This window comes from Spermophilus citellus, assembly GCF_964194105.1.
Source record: "Spermophilus citellus genome assembly, chromosome: 4".
In the NCBI taxonomy this organism is placed as follows: domain Eukaryota; kingdom Metazoa; phylum Chordata; class Mammalia; order Rodentia; family Sciuridae; genus Spermophilus; species Spermophilus citellus.
This window is the reverse complement of record NC_138185.1, coordinates 229,755,698-229,781,992: the sequence shown is the minus strand read 5'-3', so window position 1 is coordinate 229,781,992 and position 26,295 is coordinate 229,755,698.

Sequence of the window (26,295 nt, the reverse complement as noted above, 5' to 3'; positions counted from 1 at the left end):
ACAGGGGGTTCTGCAGCCTCAGGAGCCCAGGCCAGGTCCTGCCCCACAGCTGATGACCTCAGACTCTCTCCCTGCTGGTGCTGTCACGGCAGACACCACAGGCATCTGGTCTCTGTGAGGGCACAAATTCCTGCTCAGTGCTGCCCTCCTGTCCTGGCCACCTCAGCAGAGCCAGCTCTCCCCTGGCCACTCTTAGAAGAGTCTAAAATCCCTGATTTCCACGTTATCCCTGACTAACCAGATGAGGACATTAAGTAACTCCTGTTGTGTTATGTGCTCTGGGAGAGAGAGGGAGAGAGACTGGGGGAGAGAAAGTAGGAGGTGACCCCAGGCCCAGAGTCCCTGTGGTGCAGCTGTGCATGCACAGACACAGGCAGGCCTCAGACGTCCTCTGAGAACTTGAGACTCTCAGGGATCCCAGGGGTGTGAGCAGCTTCATCATGAGGGGTTTATTTTTTAATTGTTTTTATTTTTTAAATACATGACAGCAGAATGCATCACAATTCTTATTACACATATAGAACACAATTATTCCTATCTCTGGTTGTGTATAATGTATGCTCACCAATTTGTGTCTTCATACATGAACTTTGGATAATGATGCCCATCACATTCCACCATCATTGCAAACCCCCTGCCCCCTCCCTCGTTCCCCTCCCACCCCTCTGCCCTATCTAGAGTTTGTCTATTCCTCCCATACTCCCTGTCCCTACCCCACTATGGGTCAGTCACCTTACATCAGATAAAACATTTGGCATTTTTTTGGGGGGGATGGCTATTGCCATGATTTCATTCTCTTTAATTGCTAAGTAATAATCCATTGGGTATATATGTTACATTTTCTAATCCATTCAAATACTGAAGGGGTATCTAGGTTTGTTCCACTGTTTAGCTATTGTGAATTGTACTGCTATAAACATTGATGTGGCTGTATGCTCTTTTTAAGTCCTTTGGGTATAGCCTGAGGAGAAAGATAGCTGGTCAAAGGGTGGTTCCATTCCCAGCTTTCCAAGGAATCTCCATACTGCTTTCCATATTGGCTGCACCAATTTGCAGTCCCACCAGCAATGTATGAGTGTGCCTTTTCCCCACATCCTATCACGAGAGGGTTTAAGCAGGAGTGCTGCATAACACAGTGTCCCCACTGACCCTGGGGAACAAGGATGTGAGCTGTCCCTTGACCATGCTGTCCCCAGCACCAGCAAGAGCCCCACAACCACCCATCCAGAACCTTCCTGTGGATGAAAGAGCAGAGCAAAGGCCCTCAGGAGGCCACCTCCTGTGTCCTCCCTCTACATGGCTGTGCACCCCTGCAGGGAACACCCCTGTGTGTGGTGCTGCCACCCCTGACCACTGGGCCTCCCATTGCTGGATGGCTGGCAGGAGGACGACCAGCAGGAAGGAGCCCCGTGTTCCCACCACCCCAGCCCCCAGTGCCTCTGAGCAGCAGGAGACAAACACCTCTCTAGGAAGGGTGGGGTCCTGCCCTGTGGCCCCCACTTTATCCTCATCTTCAGTCTCAGGCTGAAAGCCCAGCCCTGACTGAGCAGCCCTGTCTCCTCCTCATGGGGCCTTCATTGTAGCATTGAGATCCTGACACTCCTCCTCAGCCTGGTGACAGCACCCTGTGTGAATGTCCAGGGATTTCAGGAGCAGGGTGTGGGCATGCAGTTCTGGTGTGACTGACTGAAAGTGAGGCTGCTCTTCCCTCATGTCCCCACCCAGGTGTAGGTCCAGAAGTTGGGGCCAGGCCTGGTGAAGCCCCTGCCCACCCTGTCCCTCACCTGTGCTGACTCTGATTCTCTCTACCCAGCCATGGTGTGAACTGGATCCACCAGGCTTCAGGGAGGGGCCTGGAGTGGGTTAGAAGTATGGATGGTGGTGGAACAGATACCATTCCACAAGTGATCCTGAGTCCCTGCTGGTCCTCAGTGCTCCTTGATGGAGTTGAGCACATGCTGGTCCCTTCCCCCAGGTGTCCTTGGCCTACTGCAGCTGCAGCGGTTGGGACCTGCCTAGTAGATAGTCAGATTCACCAGGGACACTTCCAAGAGCCAGGTTTCATTAAGCAGTCAACAGGGTGAAACCTGAGGATATGGCTGTGTATTCCAGTGGGAGACACCCAGTGAGGGAACTCAGTGTGAGCCCAGTCACTCACCTGCCTGCAGGGGGCGCTGAGGACCAGCAGGGAGTGAGGACCAGCTGGGAGCTGAGGTCCAGCAGGGGGAGCTGAGGACCAGCAGGGGGCTAAGGACCAGCAGGGAGATGAGGACCAGCAGGGAGCTGAGGCCCAGCAGGGGGAGCTGAGGACCAGCAGAGGGAGCTGAGGTCCAGCAGGGAGAGCTCAAGACCAGCAGCGGAAACAGGACCACCAGTGCCTCTTAGGGTCTGAAAGGAGGACAGGCTCAGCACATAGAGTGAGGACCAGCAGAGACATTTAGGATCAGCAGGGGAAGCCCAGGACCACCAGCTTCACATCTCAGCCCCAGGAGAAGATAGAGCAGTGTCCTGGGTGGGATTGTTTTATGTATTGTAGTTTCCCTATAAAACTCAGCAATTCTTCCAGCATTCAAATTCCACTTCTTAATTTTTATTTCAATTATATTTTCAGTAAATAATATTCTGTTTTTCTACTCTATATTCAAATTCTTGTGATGCTTAACATATTCCAGAATACTGACCTTAAGTCCTGGGCCTTGATGACTATTCCAATAAGGCTGAGGAACTTAAATTCTGTGTGACTCCTTCTCCTTATTTGCTGTGCATACAGAGGAGGAGCCACACTTGAGTGTTTGAAGCAGCATCACAGGTACATGGAACAGAACCTGAAGCTTGTCCTGCTGCAGACTTGTACAGCAAGAGTGCCCCAGCTCTGGAGGCCACATCAGACCCCCTCAGCCCTGGGAGCCAGGTAAAACTCCAGTTCAAACCTGTTGTATTTTTGCAGTTGACTATGGGCATGATATTCCTGTGAAGACAGTTCCCACCCAGGGCCTCATTCCCAGGAGGTTCCCTGTGACCAGTCCTCTTGTTTCTGTCTCATGCTGTGAACAAATGTTCTTCTGACCAACAATGGAGGACCATGTTCCCCATTATGTTTGTGCATTGTGGTTTTATTGTTTCCAATGGTCTCAAGAATTCTGCTCTAGAATCCTGGGCTTCAGATTGGAAAGAACACTGGAATGTGCCTTACCCAGAAAACATGTGAGGAACAGGAACTTTTATCAAGTGTGACTCAGAAACATTGGCCATGGTGCCAGTGTCAACAGGAATGCAAGGTCAGTCATCTATGAGTGGGAGGAAGAATCACCTAATTGAGCATGAGGCCCCTCAAAAATTTAAAACCACACAAGTCACAGGAGAGGAAGTCATGGAGGAGCATGGAGGGACCAAGATATTGGATCCGTAAAATCTTCAACATATAGAAATGCAGGGCACAGCCTCAAGTGAGGCTACAGTAAAAGTAGAGAATGTCCAAATGACCCCAGGTAGGTCCATGAAAACAGTGGGTGCTGGAGCCCACTGACTCACACCTGGAGAGAGGTACAGAAAACAGTGTCATGACAGGGGTCCAGGGTCACTGATGTGATGCAAGAACAGTAATATAAATCAGATGATTTGTTGGGACTTGGAAACTTCACCCAGGGGCACACATGGCTTTGCAGGTGGTGAAAACATGGAGACCAGCAGGTCTTACCTGAGCCACCCCAGGACCAGGAGGTGGGTGCGCAGGCTCAGTGTTTGCAGGGAGTTCATGGTCAATACCACAGGGAACAAGGAGAGGAGCCCACATGTCTTATTAGTGTGCTGTGCTCACTCAGTTAGGCAGGAGGTCAATACCTGAACCTCATCAGGAGGTCAGCAACTACACCTGCCCTCTCAGTGACCCCACCTCACTAAAGACAGTGTCCACTTTTTTCTCCAAATGCTGGGCTGTGGGCAAGGCAGGTCTCACTGCAGTGATGCTGCACAGGGAAGGGGACTGGGCCTCCTCCCTCACCCAGCCTGCCCTGCATGCCGTCCTGTCTGCTGTCAGCCTGGCTCTGCTGCTCTGGGGGACTCAGGGGCTCTCAGCCTCAGGCTGCAGCTGAGAGCTGCCTGTGGTCCCAGGACTCTCACCTGGCCCAGCACCTCCATCCTGTACTCTCCTGGTGGAGACCAGAGGGCAGGACAGGTGAGGGGAAGAGCTCAGGGCAGACTCCCACCCACTGCTGTCCACAGGCATTGGCTGGACTGTCAGGAGGACAAGCAAGGCAGAGGGTGGTGGAGGGCAGTAGGCACACAGCAGGAAGCCCCTACCCCCCTGAGACCCTGCTCCCTCCTTTCCTGCTCAGTCTGTAGCCCCCAAATCTCACAGAGATGAAAGAGAGGAACTAGTCCTAAGAAAAAGGGGGGCTCTTCTCCTGGATGTGGGGAACCCCATCCTCAGCCCTGGGCTCTGTTCAGTCATCACTGAGGGCTTCTCCTTCAGGGCTGGGAGGTGAACCTGGGCCTCTTGCATGCTGGGCACGTTCCTGCCACTCTGAGACCCTCCCAGGTGCAGGGAGGAAGGGCTTGGAGGAGGCAGGGCTGGGCTCAGGAGGGTGGGCTCCCCCTCTGACAGCCTTCCAGCTCCCCTGAAACCACCTGCTCTCCTCTCACAGGTAAAGCTCCACTTGGGTTCAAGACAGGGACACATCTCAGGAGCACAGAGGACCTGGGCAGCCTGACCTCAGCCTCTCCAGATATCAGAAGAGCCTCACCCACATGCAAATTCCTCCTTCTGCTCTGGGTTCAAAGGCCCTCTGGGCTGTGGGAGCTCCCAGCTCTCTGCTCAGACAGGGCTGAGGTCTCTGGGAAGGCTGGTGTGGTCTAGAAGATGAGGCTGCTGGGTCTTGTCCTGTGCCTGGTCACAGCTCCCCAAGGTGAGTGTCCCCAGCATCAGACCTGGGTCCATGGGGAGGTTGTTACTGCAGGTGACTGACAGGGTGTGACTGTCTTTGTCCCCAGGTGTCCTGTGCCAGGTGCAGCTACAGGAGTCTGGACCTGGATTGGTGAAGCCCTCGAAGACCCTGTCCCTCACCTGTGCTGTCTGGATTCTCCATCACCAGTAATTACTGCTGGAGCTGGATCCGTCTGCCCTCAGGAAAGGGGCTGGAGTGGATAGGGAGCATATGTTATAGTGGTAATACTTACTACAGCTCTACCCTCAAGAGCCGAGTGTCCATCTCCAGAGACACGTCCAAGAACCAGTTCTCCCTGCAGCTGAGCTCCTTGAACACCCAGGACACAGCCACCTATTACTGTGCCAGAGTCACAGTGAGGGGACCTCAGTGTGAGCCCAGACACAAACCTCCTGCAGGTTGCCCATGGCCAGCAGGGGGCGCTCAGCACACAGGAGTCAGGTCAGCCCAGGAGCAGGTGCAGAGGGAGGTGGGGTCCCTTCACCTCAGTCACTTTACTCTCTCTCCAGGCAGCTCCTTCTGGGGCACGATGATCCATAGTCTTCTGGAGATGCCCGTGTCTCAGGACACCACAAACTTTTAAGTTCTTCCATCAAGTTTCTCTGAGTTTCCCATGATTAAATAGGGTAACACAATAAGTTTTCTGAAGAGGACTTTGGTTACCTTAGTGTCTGCAACCTGGTGCCATTTATGCAAATCTGTGACATTTCATTTCTCCTTCTACATCATATGGATCTCCAGGATCTCCCTTCCAGTGGCTGACTATTCTATTATTATATTATATTGTCCCCATTATTTTATCATTTTTCATTTTATTTCTATTTGTCCTTTTTTATTTGTAACTTTTGCATTATTTTTGACAAAATGGTAGAAGCATGTAATATAATTTGTCTCATTTGGGCCCCAATAAGTCCATTTTCCCTCCACTCTCCCATCCTCCTGTCACCTCCCCTCAACTCTACTGATCTTTCTGCAATTTAATGATAGATTTTTAATTAGCATTTCCTGGATATACTGATGGTGGTCATCACTTACCTGTACTAATATGTAAATAAGAAAGACTGCTAAGATTCATTCCAGTTCTCTTCCCTTATGCTCTCCCTCCTCCCTTTCCCAAAATGAAAATCAAAAATTGCTATAGTCGTGGTTCTGGACTCATGAGCAGTCCCCAGTAAAAGTCAAACAAGAGGAGGACTCACGCTCTTTGGTTTTATGTCAATAAACTAGGTTCTCAGAGTAGAGCAAGTGCTTCCTACAGAGGTACATTTGGGACCTCACTGGGGGTTCTTATCTTGCTGTTCAATCTACTACCCATTTTCCTTCCTGTGACATAAATATAACTCTCCTCCATCGTCTCAGCTCTTCATCACACCCACAATTATCATCTGTTATTCCCTGATTATTTCTGCTACTTGGGATTCAATTCAGGAGCATTTTACAATGAGCTGCATCCCCAGGTCTCTCACAAGGGACTCTGCTTTTGAAACATGGTCTTGCTAAGAAGCCCAGCTGGTCTCAAACCTGTGATCCTCCTGCCTCAAAATCCTGAAGAGCTGTGATCAGAGGGGTGCCTGATCATGCCTGGAAAACAATTTTATTATTAATAACTACAAGGTTTTTAACCTATAATCAAAACAATGATATCCCATCTGAAAACTGAGGATTTCACCCAATGCTTTAAGTCTTGTCTCCTTTGCCTCATTGAAACCTCGTTACTTGCTCTGAGGGCCTTGTTCAGCTCCTGCCTCTGCCTTGGTGGATGCTGGCATCACTTTCCATAAACAGGACCCCTGCCATTTGCGCAGACTCTGTATTTGACTGCTTAAGCATGCTTTGTGGTTATTAAATTTACACTTAGTTCTACCACACGGCCTGCACAATGGTTTCATTAATGAGGTTCTAGGCATAAAGTTAGTTAGAAGAGATCAAAATAAAACACATAGACTCAGTTACCTTATTTCTATTGCTAGGTCCGAGAGGGCTCACCTCTCTGGTTCCCACCTCTAGCCGCCCAGCAGGGCAGCGAGGATTACTCAGGGCTAGCAGGAGAGAGAGAGAGCGGACATGCCTGGAGTAGCCTTTTATTGGGGAACAAGAGATTCAGGGGAGAATTCTATCCAATGAAGGCTGAGGGGGGGCTGAACTCCAAGGGCAGGGTCAGTGATTGGGTCCCCGGGGTCAGTGGTCAGGCACACCCCTACACAGATGGGCTCTCTCATCAGGAAAGGGTCGGGAAAGCTTCCACAGAGCCAAAGCGCCTCAGGCCCTTAACGGGAGTCACCCAATCACGTGTTAGAATGGCTTCCCACATATCCCCCCTTTCTTTTCTTAACAATGAGGTGGCGGTTCACTCTCTGGAGTTTCTGGATTCTTGATTGGAAGACTCGCCACCCTATAGTTACAATACATAAGAGAATTAACAGCAAAGAGAATAATCCAATAATGTACCAAGCAGAGTGTTTAAGAATATTTCCAGGGTTGAATCCATTTAACACCTTCAATATTTGGTTAGCCAAAGAAGAAGGATCTGAAAAATCAGCTCTATTATTTTGAATGTCTTGGATATGGTGATGAAGTTCCAGAATATCCAAGCTATTATTACTATTTTGTCAAATACCTAATAAATGGTTTTTAACTTTCTCCCAATCCCAGAGAGAAGCATTGTACTTGGCAGCTGTAACACATACATACTTATAATTAGCATGGCATTTAAGCCTTTCTTTAAATTTTAAGGCTGAAAGTTCATTACCTATGTCTATAACAGTCGCCTCTAAGGTGTTTAATTTAGTTTCAAACCTTTCATCAATATTTACTGGATTATGCAGAGCCTTGGAAGTATTTTGAGCTAAATTATTAAGAAATTTTGCATGCTGAATATTCTGAGACAATGTCAGAGACGCAGAGACAGTTGAGGCAATAAAAGAGACCAGCGCTAACACACCAACAATTACGACTCCAATAGCACGTGTAGGTCTTGTTAGCTGGGCATGAATTTGCTGCAAGACTTGTAAACCAGCATAAGCATACCATGGCTCTGAAATATTAGCAGGTAATAAAACGAAAGAGGGCTGATGAAGTATCAGCACTCCTTTTCCTCCATTATACCTAGTAATACAATTGGTTAGGTTGCACTTATTACAAGTAACAATATATCTGTCATCTATCCATTTAACTTTTACATTTCCAATAATTAAAACATAAGGAGATTGGACACAAGCTCTTAAGCCATAGCAAGATCCCTCTTTACAGTTCTTGCCGACAAATTTTGATAAAGGTTTATCTGTAAAATGTAAATATTTTGAGGCAGCAACTAAACACCAAATATCTTTTTGAACACCTCCTTTACTATAAGTCAAAATATTACTAACAAATCCTGCAGGTGTCATAGCAGAATTTCTTCTTAATTGTCTCTTATCAATTTTTGGAGACCAGTCTAAAATATACCCACTATCTTTAGACACCTTATATTGTACAGGAAAGGTGTTTACACAATCCATCCATTTAAGAAAGGTGCCAATCTCAATTGTAGAACTATTTGGACAGTGGGGTATCTGTGGAGGTTTTGCAGAAATGACTGGCTTGTTATGGGAAAGTCCCATCTTAATTACTGATCTAGTATTAGGTTTTAAGTCCCCATAAATAGAATTAGTCAGTCTAGGTCTACCAATCGCTGTCTTTTCTTCGGATGATACTTTCAGACAGCCAGTATGTTTATCATGTGACCTACACAAAGGTAATTGGGCACTGTAGCCAGAATAATTAAATCTAGTCACATGATTGGGAGTAATATGAGTATCTGTAAATCCTCCCATCATGAATGAGTCATTAGTAAATACTGGAATAGATTCTCCAGTCCACACAGCTGGGTGTACCAGGGGTGGATCTGGGAAATATGTCCAATAAGTGTCTACTTGATTTCCTTTTACCTGACAGCCCAGTAGGGCAATTACTGTTGTTACCATCAAGACTGGGGTCCTGTTCCTTCCTAGGCATCGAAGTATTCGGGAAGCCTGGGTTGTTAGCTTCTTCACGTCTTTCCAGGAAATCAGCTTTTTGGCTGGTTCAATCTGGTCTTTCTTCATCTTTTTCTGATATCTCCTCCTTCTGGGTAGTGGCTCCTCCGGGTCGATCCTCAGTCGCTTGAAACTGGGTTCTATCTCCTCCATGTCTGATAGCACATTCAGGCACCCAAATAGGACGGAAAGCACCTTCTGGGAAGATACAAGCATGACCTCGGCCCCATGTTATTACCGGGTCCAGACCCTTCCACTGACCAGTTTGTAAATCTTTCCAAAGAACTCTGCCTAAGGGGCCTGTTACTGAGGGAGACATTTGCCTCTCAGCAGCAGTGTGACCTTCTGTGTCACAGTTTAGAAAATTTAAAACAAACAAGGCATGATTAAGGCTATTTTGGGGAGTCACAATCCTATTCCCCCCTTTTAAATTTTGTAATTGAAGCTTAATAGATAAATGAGCTCATTCCACAATGGCTTGACCTTGGGGGTTATAAGGAATTCCTGTTTTATGATTAATTTTAAACTCTTGGGAAATTGTTGAAAAGAAGAGCTTACGTAAGCTGGAGAATTATCTGTTTTAATCTGCATAGGACACACTAAAATGGAAAAAGCTGCTAAGCAATGAGAAATTACATGTTGAGTATTTTCCTTAGTACGTGCTGTGGCAAAAATAAATCTAGAATAAGTGTCCACTATGACATGCACATAACATTGCTTACCAAATTGAGGAATATGAGTTACATCCATTTGCCATGTTTGATTTGGTTTTAATCCATGGGGATTTACCCCTGATGGCAGAGATGGAGTGTGAATAACACACTTAGGGCATTGGCTTACAATCTGACGAGCTTATTCTCTGGTAATATTAAATTTTTTACGTAAGCTAGAAGCATTTTGATGATGTAAGGAATGGGAAGCTAGTGCACAGTCATACAAAGACATCTGTTGACAAAAAGCTACTAACTTATCAATTTTGTCATTACCTGAAACTAGAGGTCCAGGAAGATTAGTATGGGCACGTATGTGTCCTACGAAACATGGGTACTTTTGCATTAGCACTGTCTTTTGTAAATTATGAAATAATTCAAATAACTCCTGTGATGAAGTATACCCAATCATTGCGGTTTCAATATTTTTGGTAACTCTGACAGCATATAATCTGTCAGAATAGATATTAATAGGCTCATTTGAAAAGTAATCTAAGGCACAAATCAGAGCTTGAAGCTCTGTTCTTTGGGCAGAAGTATAAGAAGTTTGTATTACCTCTGTGTGAACACAACTGAAAAAACCTGCCTTACCGGAGTTTGAACCATCCGTGAACACCGATAAAGCTTCCTCTATTGGATGAGAACGTACAATCTTTGGAAAGATAAGTGACATTAATGATGCAAATTGTACATTCTTATCACGAGGATAATGGCTATCTATCTGCCCAGGAAAATCTGCAAAGGCTATCTGCCATGAGCTAGAAGTTTGAAAAAGCCAATTAGTCTGTTGAACAGAAAATGGAATAATTATGATGTCAGGCTCAGATCCAATTAATTGTAAAATCCTAGTTCTACCTTTAATTACTAATTGAGCTATAGAATCATGAAAAGGAATTAATGTTTTTTGAGGGAAGTGGGATAAATAAATCCACTCAATAACTCCTAATCTTTGCCATATGGCTCCTGTTGGGGTATGCTCAGTTGGAAATATTAATAAATACACTATTTCTTTAGGATCTATTCTAGTAAGCTGTGCATTTTTAATTGCAATTTCAACTTTTCTTAAGGCTGTTTTAACTTCCAAAGTTAGCTGACGTGGAGAGGTTGAAGAAGGATTTCCTTGTAATATCTGAAATAAAGGACTTAACTCAGAAGTAGTTAGTTTTAAGGATGGCCTCAGCCAGTTAATATCTCCTAATAGTTTTTGAAAATCATTAAGGGTACGTAACTCCTTAACTCTTATCTGAAGATTTTGAGGACGGATTGTACGTCCTTGAATTATCTGACCTAGATATTGAAAAGGAGACACTTTTTGAATTTTTTGAGGAGCTATACATAAACCCACTGCTGTAAGTGAAGTCTCTAACTGAGTAAAAATTTCTGAAAGTACTTCTGGATTAGCATGAGCAAATAACATATCATCCATAAAATGAATAATATGTGCATCAGGAAAGCTGTTTCTAATGGGATTTATCGCCTGGTCAACATATTTTTGTCAAGTGTAGGACTATTACGCATTCCCTGAGGAAGTACCTTCCAGCAATATCTTTTAACAGGTTCCTTAAAATTAATTGCTGGGACAGTGAAAGGAAATCTTTCACAATCTTCAGGATGTAACCTTATAGAGAAAAAACAAAATTTTAAATCTATTACCATCAAGCTATAATCTAAAGGAATGGCTGTGGGGGAGGGAAGTCCTGGCTACAATGATCCCATAGGCTGAATTGCATGATTTATCACCCTTAAATCCTGTAGTAATCTCCAATTTCCTGACTTTTTCTTAATAACAAAAATAGGTGTGTTCCAAGGACTAAGCGTTGGTTCAATATGACCAGCCAGAAGTTGTTCCTCAACTAATCTATGAATTATTTTAAGCTTTTCCCCTGAGATGGGCCACTGAGAAATACATATAGGCTCCCCTGTGAGCCACATGATTTTTTCAGCTGTCTTAGGGATCGGGGAAGTACTCAGGGCCCGTAGTAAAAATTTTGGTTTGGAGCATTTACTAATCTTTGTCGTGGAGACTGGCTTGTAAACAGATATTCTTCCTGAAAGGTCTCCTCATCATCTCCAGGAAAATAACTCTGATTAACTTCCTCAACTGACCTTATAGAATTTGGAGTAACTAATAACAATCCCATTTTGGCTAAAATATCTCTTCCCCATAGGTTAGCTGGTAAAGACTCTAACACATAAGGCTTAAATACTCCACTGTTCCCATCGGAATCTTCCCAACGGAGATAGTTGGCACTTTGAGCAGGCTGTGAAACCTGTCCTATTCCCTCTAGGTTAGCTGGTGCTACATGCAAAGGCCAGTTCCTAGGCCAAAATCTACTGGACAATACCGAGATATCAGCCCCTGTGTCTATTATTCCTAGGAAATTTTTATTATTAATTCTAAGTGTCAATAAAGGGCATTCTTGCCTTACTAACCGTGACCAGTATACTCTGTCCGGCGGTTTAGAAACTGAATCTACTGGCAGGTGCCTTTCTGAGACACAAGGAAATAATATTAATTGAGCAAAAGTATCCTTTGGGGTAAGCCTTAGGGTATAATTGGATTTTACAGTAACATATAACTGTCCTTTAAATTTAGAATCTATCAGACCAGGTATTACCTCAATGGCTCCTTTTAATTCATTACATCCCAAAATCAAACCTACAGTATTATCAGGAAGCGGCCCGAAAATCCCAGTAGGGATTTGTTCTGGCCCCGTTTCAGGATCTAATTCAACTGTCTTTGAAGGTCCTAAGAAAACTGTGATCTCTGTCCCGGTAAAGATCCCGGGCTATCCTGGTCGGCGCCAGTGACGTCACACTTTGCGACCTCCCTTGGAATTCCCCGTATTGTTGTTCGGCCCAGGGAGGGGCCGAATGGAAGTTTTTTGTCCTCCCGCTAGGAGGAAATGCCGGCGGCGAGAAGGCGGGCTCATCCACGCCATCTGAATCCATTGCGTGGCGCTGAGTCCTGCAATATCTATTATCGCCAGTAGATGGAGCCCTGAACTTAAAATTGCGCATGTGACACTTGCGGGCAAAATGATTGTTTTTTCCACAAATGTAACATCTACCACGGGACTTTTGACCTAAATTTTGCGGCCCCAAAGTTTCTTTTAATGCAGAAGCTAAGGCTACTGTTTGCAACTGTGTGGGGTCTAAGTCAGAACACAGGCGAATATACTCAGAAACTGTTCCTTTTTTACGATGCGGTCGGAGAACATCCTGACAAATTTTATTTGCGTTCTCAAAAGCCAATTGCCTAACAGGTCCCCGATGGATCTGTTCACAGCCTGATACAGTCGGGCTACGAAATCTGAATAAGTCTCACTGGCACCTTGTCTGATTTTGGTAAGAACTAAATTGGACTGGTCCTTGGGGACGATCTGTGTCCAAGCGCGTTTTGCACAATCAGTTATTTGATTGTATACTACAAAATCATAATTTAACTGTCTTTCTAAATCAGCGAAATCTTCTGTCCCTAAAAACATGGTTACTGGCTTTTCTATGCCCTGTCTTCTGTTTCTTTCTGCCTGTTCATTACAAAAATCAGTCCAATAAGTCTTCCAAAGCAAGTAATCTCCCCTGCTCAGACAAAATCTGGCTAAAAAAATCCAATCGCTAGGAGGAAGGGGTTGTGAGCAAATATTTTCTATCAGGCTCTGTACAAAAGGCAAATTTGGACCATACGTCTCACATGCCTTTTTTAGTTCTTTAATAGTTTTAAATGGGATTACAGCATGAACTCTAACTCTCTGATCTTGCTCATTAGTTTGCTCAAAAACTGGAAAGAGGTGAAAACCACTAGTATCCTCTCCCATTTCTTGATCCTTCTTAATACCTTGCTGGACTGGGGTAAGAAAAGTCATTGTTACTCCAGTGTACCTGTTAAATTTTGTCCTTCTAGCAGGTACCGGCCGATTTCGAATAGCTTGGGCAGGCAGTGTTAAACACAGCCTATTAAAATTTCTCTCTAAGTCCTGAATTTCAACATCTGATTCCTCTTCCTCAGACTGTGAGCTGCGGTCAGACTCTGCACTATCGCCATTTTGAATTTGGGTTTCTAAACCACGTGGTTGAGAAGAACCCTGAGCCCCTCTAGGAGTCTCTTCCGTATTTTCCTCTCTAACAAGATCATCTACGTCTTCCGGAGGGCTGTCTAGGATTTGGGAGGTTTCTCCTCTATGATGTTGTTCTGTACAATCTGCCTGCGGGCTAGCCTGATCTTGGATTTTAAGTTCACATTTCTAACCTTTGGCTTGGCCCCTAGTGCCTTTGTTTTTAAATGGCTTAAGGGAAAGGGAATTAACTTAGCCTCAGGCTGATTTTCCATTTGAATAGACCTAACAGCTCATTGAATGCCTTTTAAAAGGTCCTCAGGGGGCCACGAACTCTGGCCCATATATTCAAAAAGACAAATTTCTAGAGCTGTCCAAGTTTTCTGTATATTTTCTATGCCTCCAGGTAGTTCATTAGAAAGACAGACTCTCTGTAACTTTCTTCCTAATTTCTCCCAAGTAAGTAAATTTGGAGACTCTTGGTCACAAAACCAAGGACAATATTCACCTACAATCTTTAAGAATTGTAATAACTGAGTTTTCTTTAACTGTTTTCCTTTCTGATTAATTATACTGTCTAAAATAGTCAGATACATTTCCTTATCCGTAGAAGTTGAATTTCCCATTTTAATTAATTTAACGTCTCTTTACTTCAATAACTCCAGGTACATTTGTGACCCAATCTGTCACCTCTTCCTCTATCTTTATTTTTTTTCCTTATCTTTATTTTTTTCTTTATCTTTATAGCGCACTCCCACTCAATCTAACTAATCTAGAGTGCCCCCCTCGTGTTCGCCAATTCTACCACACGGCCTGCGCAATGGTTTCATTAATGAGGTTCTAGGCATAAAGTTAGTTAGAAGAGATCGAAATAAAACACACAGACTCAGTTACCTTATTTCTATTGCTAGGTCCGAGAGGGCTCACCTCTCTGGTTCCCACCTCTAGCCACCCAGCAGGGCAGCGAGGATTACTCAGGGCTAGCAGGAGAGAGAGAGAGCGAACATGCCTGGAGTAGCCTTTTATTGGGGAACAAGAGATTCAGGGGACAATTCCATCCAATGAAGGCTGAGGGAGGGCTGCACTCCAAGGTCAGGGTCAGTGATTGGGTCCCCAGGGTCAGTGGTCAGGCACACCCCTACACGGATGGGCTCTCTCATCAGGAAAGGGTCGGGAAAGCTTCCACAGAGCCAAAGCACCTGAGGCCCTTAACGGGAGTCACCCAATCACGTGCTAGAATGGCTTCCCACACTTAGTTATGTAAATTAGATTTTGGGGATCCACGTATGAATATGTTTTGAAGGAAATGAATATGCAGTGCTGTGTTCTGTGTTCTTGTCTTTCACATCTGATGGTGTTTGATGATCAACTAAGAATGTCAGCATCTCTCCATCAGACAACAGCTGGCCATTCCAGCTGTATTTTCACACTTACACTGAAACCTAGCTCTAGCAAGGCAGAGGACAGCACCCTGACACAGGGGTCCCAGGCTCCATGATGGGTCCCAGGCTGTGCACACCTAGCTGTCCATCACCTGTCCCTCCTGGGTGTGGGGAGCCCACCAGCTGCTCTGCCCCAGTCATTGTGAAGCACAGCCTGGCTGTGGGCCACAGGTACCCTGTGAGCTGCAGAGCCCCAGGACAAGGCCCTCTCTGCACGTGGCCCTCAACACCCACCCTCACCCTCGCCCTCCCTGCACCTTCCCATCTCCAGGGCCACTGTCCTCTCTCTTTACAGGACCTGCTGCAGTTTCTTCCCCACATGAGGGATGGTGAGGTGATGGTCTCCCTCTTCCTGCCCCATTTCAGCTAGGTCCATGTGCTCCAGAGCCATGCCCAGGGCCAGAAGGGCAGGATGCCATTCTTGTTGGCAAATCACATTCTTCCTCTGTGGATAGTATATTTACCACATCTCCATTAAGGGACACATGGTGATCATGAAAAGTGCTTCAACACTCATGGGACTGGAGTTAAGGACAGGCTTCTTGGACACATGTCCCACCTGACGTGCATATTGCTTAGAAGTTCTGTCCCTAAGCCCTAGGATGTCCCACCCAATGTCTCTGCTGACCTCAGGTGATACTGCACAGGGTGGGGTCTCCTGCCTGCTACCCTCCAAACTGTTCCTGTAGCTGGTGGACCTACAATGCATAAGGGGACTCTATAGGGGCCACACCTCTGACAAACGCTGCGTGAGCCCAAAGCCTACCCAGGGAATCCTTTGTAACGCATCCTTGTGGGAGGCCATCCTCACACATGATTTGCTATACCTCCCTGGCTTGGTGAGAGGCACTTAGTCACAGCTGTGTCAGAGCTTTCCCCACCCTTTTCCAGGTTCCAGGGCTTGTCCATCCAGAGGTGTGTCTGACCACTTCCCGAAAGAGCCAATCATCACCCCTGACCTTGGAATGCTGCCCCCCCTTAACCTTCATTGAATGGGATTTTCCCTGGAATTTTTTGTTCCCCAATAAAAGTCCACTCCCTGGTGTATTCTCTCTCTCTCTCTTGCTTGTCTCTTCTGTAAACCTTGCCATGGCATTAGGTGGCTGGAGGTGGGAGCTAGGAGGAGCCAACCCAGAGCTGGTATTAAAGGTAATTAGAGTCTTGTCTCTTTAATTTAAAATGCCCTAGAATTTACTCATGAATTGAACCTTCTTTAATGAAGCCAGCACTGGTTGCGTGGCAGACATCCTCTAGAGGAAGAGCCACCCCGACACTCTGGCACCCTGTGTGCCTGCAGAGTGAGCATCATGGATGCTTCCAGGTTGGCTCCTTGGTGACTATTTCAGCTCCCAGATCAGAGCTCATACAAACCAACCCTTTACCCAGTCCCAGGGCTGTGTCCACCTCTTTAGATGCTCACTATGACCACCTCAGGCCCCAGCACCAGTGTGGCTGAGTCCAGTCTGTGCTGCTCTGAGCAGCTCCTGAGGCTGAGGGTTCACAAGGAGAGAGCTGTGCTGCAGCAGGTTCTGGAGACCAGGGTTCAAACACCCAGGTGCTGCTCCTGACCAGGGCCCTGAGGCTGCAGCACCACATGGCAGGAGGCAGGAGGCAAAGAGAGGCAGATGGGGCTGGACCTCTAAGTGGTGCTGGGGTCCCACTGGGGCTCAGGGTGCCAGGAAGGCTCTACCAGCCCTGGGGGAACCTCGGTGGCCAGGACTAAGGTGTCAGCTGTCCTCTACATTCTGGGACCAGGTGGACATGTGAAGAGGGACATGGCACCAGTACTGAGGGCATGTGGCTGTGCCTCCAGGAGGATTGCAAGACACTAGTTCCAGAGAGAGGCCCTTCTTCCCCCAGGTCTGACTGCACAGAAGGAGGAAGAAGGCCTGGTTCACACCTGCCTGAACTTTATGAAATCCTGACGCCCCGACTTACATCCTCCCTGTTCAGGGGGATCCTGTCCTCTTCCCATGACTTCTTCCCACTTCCAGGCCACCCAGTGTCCTTCCTGGGATGCAGCAGCTCACAGTGCACACTTCTTCCTGGAGCCCACTTAGTGCCACATCTTCCCCCTGGGGACCTTTGGCAGTGTCTGGAGGCAGCTGTTGTTCTCACATGTTAAGGAGGGCTTGTCCTGGAATCCAGCTTTTAGAGACCAACAAGGCTGCCAAACCTCCAGCCATCACAGGACAGTACTGACAGCAAGGAATTATCTGACCCAAACATTCACGGGGTGAACTGAGGAACAGTGACAGAAATCCTGAACCTTTTAAAAATGAAGATTAACATGTATGTTCAGAGTGGACCTTGGTGTATTGAGGTGTCTCCCCTCCTGATGAGGCTCTGTGACACCTACACCCCACACCCAGGGCTCCAAGGGCAGACACCCCCCCCCTAATGCAGCACTATGTGGTCTGTGGACAGGTGTGACCTGAGCAGGGTTTTGGAGAGACAGGGGATCCTTTCTCAAACCTCCTGGAATGGTCAGCTCTGTATGGACGGTGGGATCTGCAGGTCAGGACCCTGAGGACACTCTGCCCAGAACCACTCTGACCCCAGCTTGCTGTGAGGTTACCCCAAGGCTGAGATGCCCCAGGACACCTGACTGCTGAGAAGAGGCAGCGTGGAGCCTGCCTGGGTTTCCAGCCCCTGTGGCTGCATTGCAGGGTCACACAGGGTCACCTGGGCTCTGTCCCTGTTCACATCAGTGCCCAGCCTGTCCTGAGGGTCTGCTCCAGTCTGGGTGAGGATGAGCAGTGGCAATGTTTACATCCCAGATGGTCCTAAGAACACAGCAGCTGTGGGAAGACATGAAACCACCAGTCCCCTTTGATTTCAGCACTGACACCATCAGTCAGCACACTGGTGTTTTACTTTTCATTTTAATACACTTTTAGCTGTCGGTGGGCACAATGCCTTATTTTACTGGTTTGTCTCCCGGGTGCTGAGGATCAGACCAGGCCTCCCACAAGGGCTCTGCACTGGGCCTCAACCCAGCCCCACACACTCCTACTGCTGTGGTGATATATTGGTTTTTCCTGACACTCCCTGAGTCTCTTCCTGATGACTCCCAGTGCCAATGGTCACACAGGACAGTGGGGCTCCTCTGACATGGTCACAGCAGGTGGGACATGGTGGCTGCACTCTTTCCCCAGGGCTTCCTCCTTCCTCCACCCTCCCCTCCCCCACCCTTCCCTCTTCTCTCCTAGTTTTCTGGTATTTATATATTTATCTTCTCTATTTAGTGCCAGTCAGCTTCTGAGTTGGTCCACACACAGCTGGATCCCCTTGTCTGACCACCTGTCCTGGAGGGTGGGGAACTGCCTTTCTCCTTCACAGGGCTCTGCTGCACCAGGGTGAGACTGTGGGTCTGCGAGGACAACTGACCAACACCTGCACCTGTGTCCTGTGTAGAGATGTGGTTTGAACCCCCTACTTCTGGGGGTCCCTGTCCCTGTGCTGTGCTTTGGGGCCGAGTGCTGGGACATCACTCCCTCCAATCCTCCTGAGACCCAGTCCCCAGCCCTGTCCATCACACTCTGTCTCCCACGGGGCAGTCTGTCCATTCAGATGGAAGTGCCCTTGATCTCATCCACATGTAGACCTCCAGCCAGGACCCAGTGCCTCTTCTACTCCCAGAAAGGGGCTGGGGCTGGGCTCCAAGGACCCAGTGAAGAGGGCACCTAAGTGGCTGTCCAGTCTGGACACTCAAAAGCACGTCCTCCTGTGCAGGAGAAATAATGAGAAGGGGAGAGTGGAGGGGATTCTGAAGTGATGTGTGTGAGCAGAGGTGCCCTGGAGGGTGTCCACGCCTGCCCACTGAGTCCCTTCAACTCCAGCCCCTCCCAGCTCTGGCACCTCTGCTGGGAAGGTCAAGTCCTGCATGGGGGTTGCAGGCCCTCTCCAGCCAGGACCCTGGGCTTTCCCTGGACAGCACAGCCCAGCTCCCCTGAGGTCAGTGTCTGCTGGGCTGAGGTCTGTTACTTACACTGCTTCTCCAGGCCTGGTGGGAAGCTGCCCCTCCTCCTCTGAGGGAGGGCTTTCCCTCCTCACGGTCCATGCACCCCAGACCAGCTGCAGTCTGTCTCCTGAAACAACCTTCTTTACTCTGGAAGCCAATGCTTTCAGCTTTCTCTGAACATCAGCTCCCCAGATGCCACTTGCCTTTCCTGTGGCCCTGCCTCAGTTCCTGCTGCTCAACTGCTGAGCTCCTTCTCTCCTGGGACCTGCTGCAGCACCGTGGGATCCCCTCAGCTGCCTTCTCCATTCCTGATACCTCATTTTCAAGTCCAACTTATTTTCTGGGAAAGACTTAGTTCCCTGTTCTCTGTGTTTGCATTTTACAGAGGAGCTGTCCATATGATTAACTGACCATGTTTTCATCAAGTGCTTCACACTAAAACATGGTGATTGAAACCTACATAAGAAGGCCCTGGGAATTCCAAATTGTGTGCAGACCCCTCCCTTTGTTTACATGTGCAAGGAGCGTGCACAGCCTCCATGGATTAGTGCAACTGTGCAAAGGTAACATGAAGTCTAAATACCAGTTTCAGATTTCTAATGCAATAGAGCCCAACTCTGGGTGCAGTAGTTCCTGATGCCACAGATTCGGGATTTGAAATTTCCATTCTGGCTCAGTGTGGTGAGGAGAATGTAACACTGACTCCATAGTTCACATATGAATGACAGGTGAACTTGCTGATGCTCTTGGCACACCCTGGGGAGGCTTGAGGCCCGGAGTGTGCACAGCGAGCTGAGGTCACCCACTCCTCTCTCAGCTTTCTTCCTGCCCTTCAGGGGCAATTTAGTGTAGGAATTCCACATTTTTTCTACGTTGGCAAGTTGGCACTCACATTAGATCCAAGGATGTTGGTATAGTGCCCTTTGTCCTTCCTCAGTGTTAGAAGCAGGGAAGATTCTAAGAGGGTAAGTATATAAGTAAAAGTGATTTTCTGGTTGTGCAGTGTTGGCCATGAGCTCAGGGTGAATGAATCACAAATTTGATGTTACAGAAAGAGGCAGAGAAATCAGTTGATCTGAGCCTGAGTGTGCACTGGGAAATGGACACTGACCCTAACTGGGCATGTGACCCTGGTGACATCTGGACTGACCAGATTATTGGGTTCCTCCAGTGAAAATACAGAAGTGCCACCAACGGTGTCTCTTGGAGTTGAGGCTGAAGTGTGCATGTCCAGGCTGCTCAGGGTGAGGGAGATGAGAAACCTTCCCTGTATGGAGCTGCTGATCTCATACATGCCAGGACGTGAGGCAGCTGTGAAGGCTGAGCCTGGGGTCGAGCACCTTCTGGGGACAGGAGAATGTGGCAGGATTTTCTCTAATGTCTTGCAAGTGCTGCATAGGAGGTGGTAGGTGACGGAGCAGGTTGTGAGTTTACATGGAACTGACTAGTTTACAAGGACCCCTATGACACAAGGTGTGGTTTCAGGGATGAACCTGTGGCCAAAGGCCAGCAAGAACCAGGCCTGTGTGTCCCTTGGAGCAGCAGGTTGGCACCCAGTAACTGAATGTCTGCAGTGGCCTTGAGGATTGGAAGTCCCCACACAAGGGGGTTGGACTGCACAGTGTTGTGGGTGTTACACTCACACAAGAGGCAGAAACCATCTCTGTCTTCCTTCATTTCACCATGAAATACACACAGAAGTTTATGGATCTCTCTCAGAACTCATGTGTCCCCATCCTGCTGATGGACACCTCAGTGGTTTTCTCTGAAGGACACTTTCCTGGTGCCTGGGTGGACAGCTCAGGACGCGTCCTCTCCTGCACACATCTGTGGATGCACTAGTCAGGTGGACAGGCCACATCAGGGAGTGGAGGGAGGGGGGTGTGCACAGAGCAGGCAGCTCTCTCCTCCTGAGGCCCCTGACTCTCCTCTCTGCTGTGTCATCCCAGGGCTTGCTCTGACCCCGACTCTCAGCAAGGTGAGCACCTGAGCTGTGCTTGAGAAACCATCAGTACTCACTCGTCCAGGATGTGATGGACAAGGGCCTCAGCTCTGCCACCTGGTTCCATCATTGGGAGGAGCAATCTCGACCTCCACCCCAGGCTGAAGGCACCACGCTTCACCACAGCAGGATACAGCACCCACCTGTGCCCTCAGCAGGAGCAGGGGAGCCTGAGTTATCATGGAATACTACTCAGACAGGAACAATGGAGGGCTCTCATTTGGGACAACACAGGTGACCCCGAGGACACTGCACTCATTCACATAAGCCAGGCACAGAAAGACAGGAACCACTGCCTCACTCACAGCTCTGAACTAAAGTTTCCCAGAGGTGCACAGAGGAGAAGGAGCCTAAAAGGGCCTGGGGCAATAGCCCTGGGAGAGGCTGGTCAGAGTGGGGTCACTTCTGATAAGCAGGAGGAGAACCTCCAAGACAGCTGCTCAGCAGGAGGCTCAGGTGAGTCACCACCTACTGTGCACCTGCAGCAGTGCTGAGAGAGCAGGCTTTGATTTCTCACCATGAAATGGTGGAAGCCAGAGCTGCAGCACCTGGTAATACCTGGATTAGCCTTCCCACCACGGGTGCCCATCGGGAACCTTCATCCTAGGTAAAGGGTCTCCACGGGCCCTGCCCTGCCCTCTGTGGTCTTTATTAGAATCACATTTAAATAGTGATGGCAGCAGACACTGAGACCCAGAGGTTCAGTGCCCTCCTTCTCTGCAGTGTTCTCTTTGGAGCTTGGTGAATGTGTTAACTCAGAGAACATGGCCATGACCTCAGGTCAGAAGATTGAGCTTCATAAGATTGTGGAGTTAATAGTTGACAGAAGGAGGCACATGAGGTCCATTAGCATGATGTGCTTCTCCCACCTGTCAAGTGGAGCACTGAAGTGTCCCTGCTGCTGTGGAGACAGAGTGGGCACAGAGGGCCTGGGCTAAGGAGCTGTCCAGGCCACCCCTCCACAGGGCTCTGACCTGCCCCTCAAGGTCAGGACTCACAGTGTCCTAGTAATACAACCAGGAAGCACTGAGGTGGGGCCTGGGTTGTGGGGCACTGCGGGAACTGATCAGGAGAACAGACACAGCACCTCGGGGCCCTGGATCAGTCTCTGCACTGAGCACATGAGGTCTGGTTTCCCTTGATGGCGCCTGTCCTCACTGAGGAGAAACAGAGGGCAGCACCTGGGGCTCAGGAGAGGACAGACACCAGGTGGGTGCCCACCTGCAGGAGGACCCTCCTCAGGCAGCACACTGAGCTCTGCCCAGGAACGGGCTGGAAACCAGGAACATGGCTCATGCTGCTCAGGAAAGGACCCCACAGGGACCATGGAGATGTGCAGAGATAAGGCAAGGACTGGGCACTGCGGCTGGTCAGACATTCCCTTACTCCAAAGAGCAGCGTCTTCTCCTAAGCCCACTGCTGAGAGGGACCCTCGGTTTTGTTGGCAGCAGTTTGACTGCTCAGCTGTGCACCCCATCTTCCCTGGGCAGGAGTGTCCCCAACATTCCATCCCCCCTCCCCCCTGAGGATGATGGAGAATGGGCACAGCTCCTGGGACCAGAGCAGGGCTGGCCCCTGGGTCTGCAGACACATTTCCAAGTGAGACGTGTGGGGAGTATGGGGCTGGAACCTGACAGGCAGGTGGTGTCACTGCTGAGGGTTCAGACAGCAGCATCCTGGGCCTGGGCTGCTCTACATTGCCACCCCCGTCCAGCACAGGCAGCTGAACTGAATTCACTGTGTGAATTTGGGGTGACACAAAGTACCACACAGACACAGAATACCTTTTATAAGCTTCATGGTGGCTTTCTCCATCTCCCAGCCTCAGGATCCCCAAAAGGGGACAAGAGAAGGTCAGAGAGGCTGACAGGAGAGAGGGGGCACATTCAGAAGTGGGCTTTTATTTTGGGTGATGCTATTTCTTAGAATTTTCTATCTGAAAAAGGCAGAAGAGGTAGGATTACAAAGGAACAGGTGAGTGTGACTCAACCCCAGCAGGTGACACCTACTCCTGGAGCCACACCCTGTTGTCCCAGTTGGGGGAGTACCCAAGTTACTGGACCTGGCACTACCCTGCCCGACTGAATGCAATAACTGTTCAGACCCTGGAGCATCAGGACTTAAGGAGGTTCATGGAGGGCGGCTTCTCTCACTAACGGCTCTCCTCACCTGGGACCTATGCTGAGCTGATCCCTTGGAATCCAGGGAAACCTCTGCAGATGAAGAGGGAGCTGGACATAGAGAGGAAGTCACATGTCAGTGCACAGCTCCTCTGGGGACAGCCACTTAGACAGTCTGTCTCCTCCTCTTCCCAAATGCTCTCCATCGCATGTTGCATTCATTCTCCCTGCTGGTGCTGATGTCTCCTGTATTACAGGATGTTTAAAAGATGAGGAAGGCTGTAATAATGTCACACAACCAACATGAATGTGTCACATGTTGTCTAGGAACAGAAGGACCAAGTCAGTGTAGCAGACAGTGGGAGAGAAAGCAGTGTGCTGGACTCAGAACTGAGCAATCAGCACTCAGAGCCTGAGAGTGTGTGGTGAGTGAGACTGGGCACCAGGAAGGGATCAGGGTCCTGAGGAAGGGGCTGAGCTCAGGAGGGTGGGCTCCTTCTCTGACAGCCTTCCAGCACACCTGAATCCACCTGTTCTCCTCTCACAGGTAAAGCTCCACTTGGGTTCAAGACAGGGACACATCTCAGGAGCACAGAGGACCTGGGCAGCCTGACCTCAGCCTCTCCAGATATCAGAAGAGCCTCACCCACATGCAAATCCCTCCTCCTGCTCTGGGTTCAAAGGCCCTCTGGGCTGTGGGAGCTGCCAGCTCTCTGCTCAGACAGGGCTGAGGTCTCTGGGAAGGCAGGCATGGTCTAGAAGATGAGGCTGCTAGGTCTTGTCCTGTGCCTGGTAACAGCTCCCCAAGGTGAGTGTCACCAGCGTCAGACCTGGGTCCATGGGGAGGTTGTGACTGCAAGTGACTGACAGGGTGTGACTGTCCTTGTCCCCAGGTGTCCTGTGCCAGGTGCAGCTGCAGGAGTCAGGACCTGGCCTGGTGAAGCCCTCGCAGACCCTGTCCCTCACCTGTGCTGTCTCTGCATTCTCCATCACGACCAGTGACTACTACTGGCACTGGATCCGTCAGTCCCCAGGGAAGGGGCTGGAGTACATAGGGTATATAAGTTATGGTGGTAGCACTTACTACAACCCATCCCTCAAGAGCCAAGTGTCCATCTCCAGAGACACGTCCAAGAACCAGTTCTCCCTGCAGCTGAGCTCCATGACCACCCAGGACACGGTCACCTATTACTGTGCCAGAGAAACAGTGAGGGGACCTCAGTGTGAGCCCAGACACAAACCTCCTGCAGGGTGCCCGGGACCAGCAGGGAGCGCTCAGCACACAGGAGATCAGGTGGCACCTTCAGAGCAGCAGAAGACAGTGGATGGTTTCTCTCCAGGTGATCAGTGTCTCCCTGGTTCCCATCATGAAGAATCTGGAGGTCTCTTCTGCCTCAGATCATCCCATGCTCTTCTCTTATCGAGTCAGGTGGGTCTCTCTCCAGTTATCTCAGCTCAGAATTTTAAAAGATTTCCTGGCTTCCTTCATGATGAGGTCTTGTCATCAGAGGTGACAAGAGTTAAGGGAACTAAGACAAAGGCCGGGGACTTATTTCTCCCTGAAGGAACTTCCTCAATAGGCAGAATCTCCTCTCAGGAGAGCCCCGTCAGGTCGGAGTCCCATTCTTAACTGTTTTTTCTGGTCTCTTCATAGGGCCACAAAATTCTTAGCCAGACATTTTGAAACACATTTAGCAGTTGGACTGTCACAGTTAAAAAAAAACTTTGGGTCACCTCCAATAGTTGGAAGTGATTCTAAACCCTTTAAGTTTTTGGAGGTTTTTTTTGTTCCTGCTGTTAGTATCTGGGGCTGAGAGACAAAAGCCAAGTTTCCTAGACAAACGGATTTTTACATATCTTGGAAATGATAATCTCAAAAACTCTCTAGTTCTAAGCTGCCCTCTGTAGGAACTGACTGTCTACTCTGCTGGCCACCTGGCCCAGTTCCTAAATGAAGGCAATCTCCACATGCTTTATGACCTTTGGCTTCTACTTTTAACATCTCTTGGGCTTTGCTCAGCCCAGTTGAAAATCTTTTTAACCATTGTTTTTTAGATGGGTGTTAGGCCAGGTGGGATTAGGTTTCCCATAAGGAAGCTAACAGTCAAAACAATGGGCAGAAATAAAAGGAAGATGAGAGACAAGAATTTAACCAGGCAGTGAGTGTGACTGTGTCCAAAGGTGGTGGGTCACCAGTCCCTTTCTTGTCTCACTAAGTTGGGGAAAAAAAGTTACAAGCAAACTGAAATGGAGATTAACCTAAACAGACAACATGGGAACAAACCATAGAAAACAACAAATAGGACAAGACAAAAACACAAGTCAGTCTCTCTCCTCCTTATAATTCCAGCCTCCAGAGCCTCCTCAGGATCCACTTAATGGGAGCTCTGTTGGGTCTGGACCAAGGCCTCTTCAGGGTCAAGGTCACCTTATACACCTTTGGGCCTTACAATCACGCACCTGAAACACTTACAAAGATTTACAATCAAATTCCGATACAGCCCCCAGAGGAGCCCCTGACACACTTCAAAAGATTTACTATCAGGAACTTGGAACCTCTAAGGCTTTACAGTTAAGTCACAGATAGAGCCAATGAGGGACCTCCCAACACATGCACTTCTGTTGAAGCCAGAATTAGAAAGGCAGTCAGTGTAGACAGTAAATCAAGTCAGGTCAGATCTAGGAGGCCGATTTTGAGTGAGTCTGGGAGATGGAGACTGTCCCCTGAGGATCTTTTTTATTATTATTATTTTATATTTATTTTTTAGTTTTCGGTGGACACAACATCTTTACTTTATTTGTTTGTTGTGCTGAGGATGGAACCCAGAGCCGTGCCCATGCCAGGCAAGCCCGCTACTGCTTGAGCCACATCCCCAGCCCCCCCTGAGGGATCTTATGTAGAACCTGCCCCTGCTTCATCCTGTTGCCTGGGTAATCTATCCCAGGAATCGCCCCTCCCTCCAGGGAGCTCTAAGGTTGTTAATGTGTCCTTGTCTACTCCACTTTCCCTTCCTCTTCAGCCCACCTGGTTCTCACCTTTTGTCCC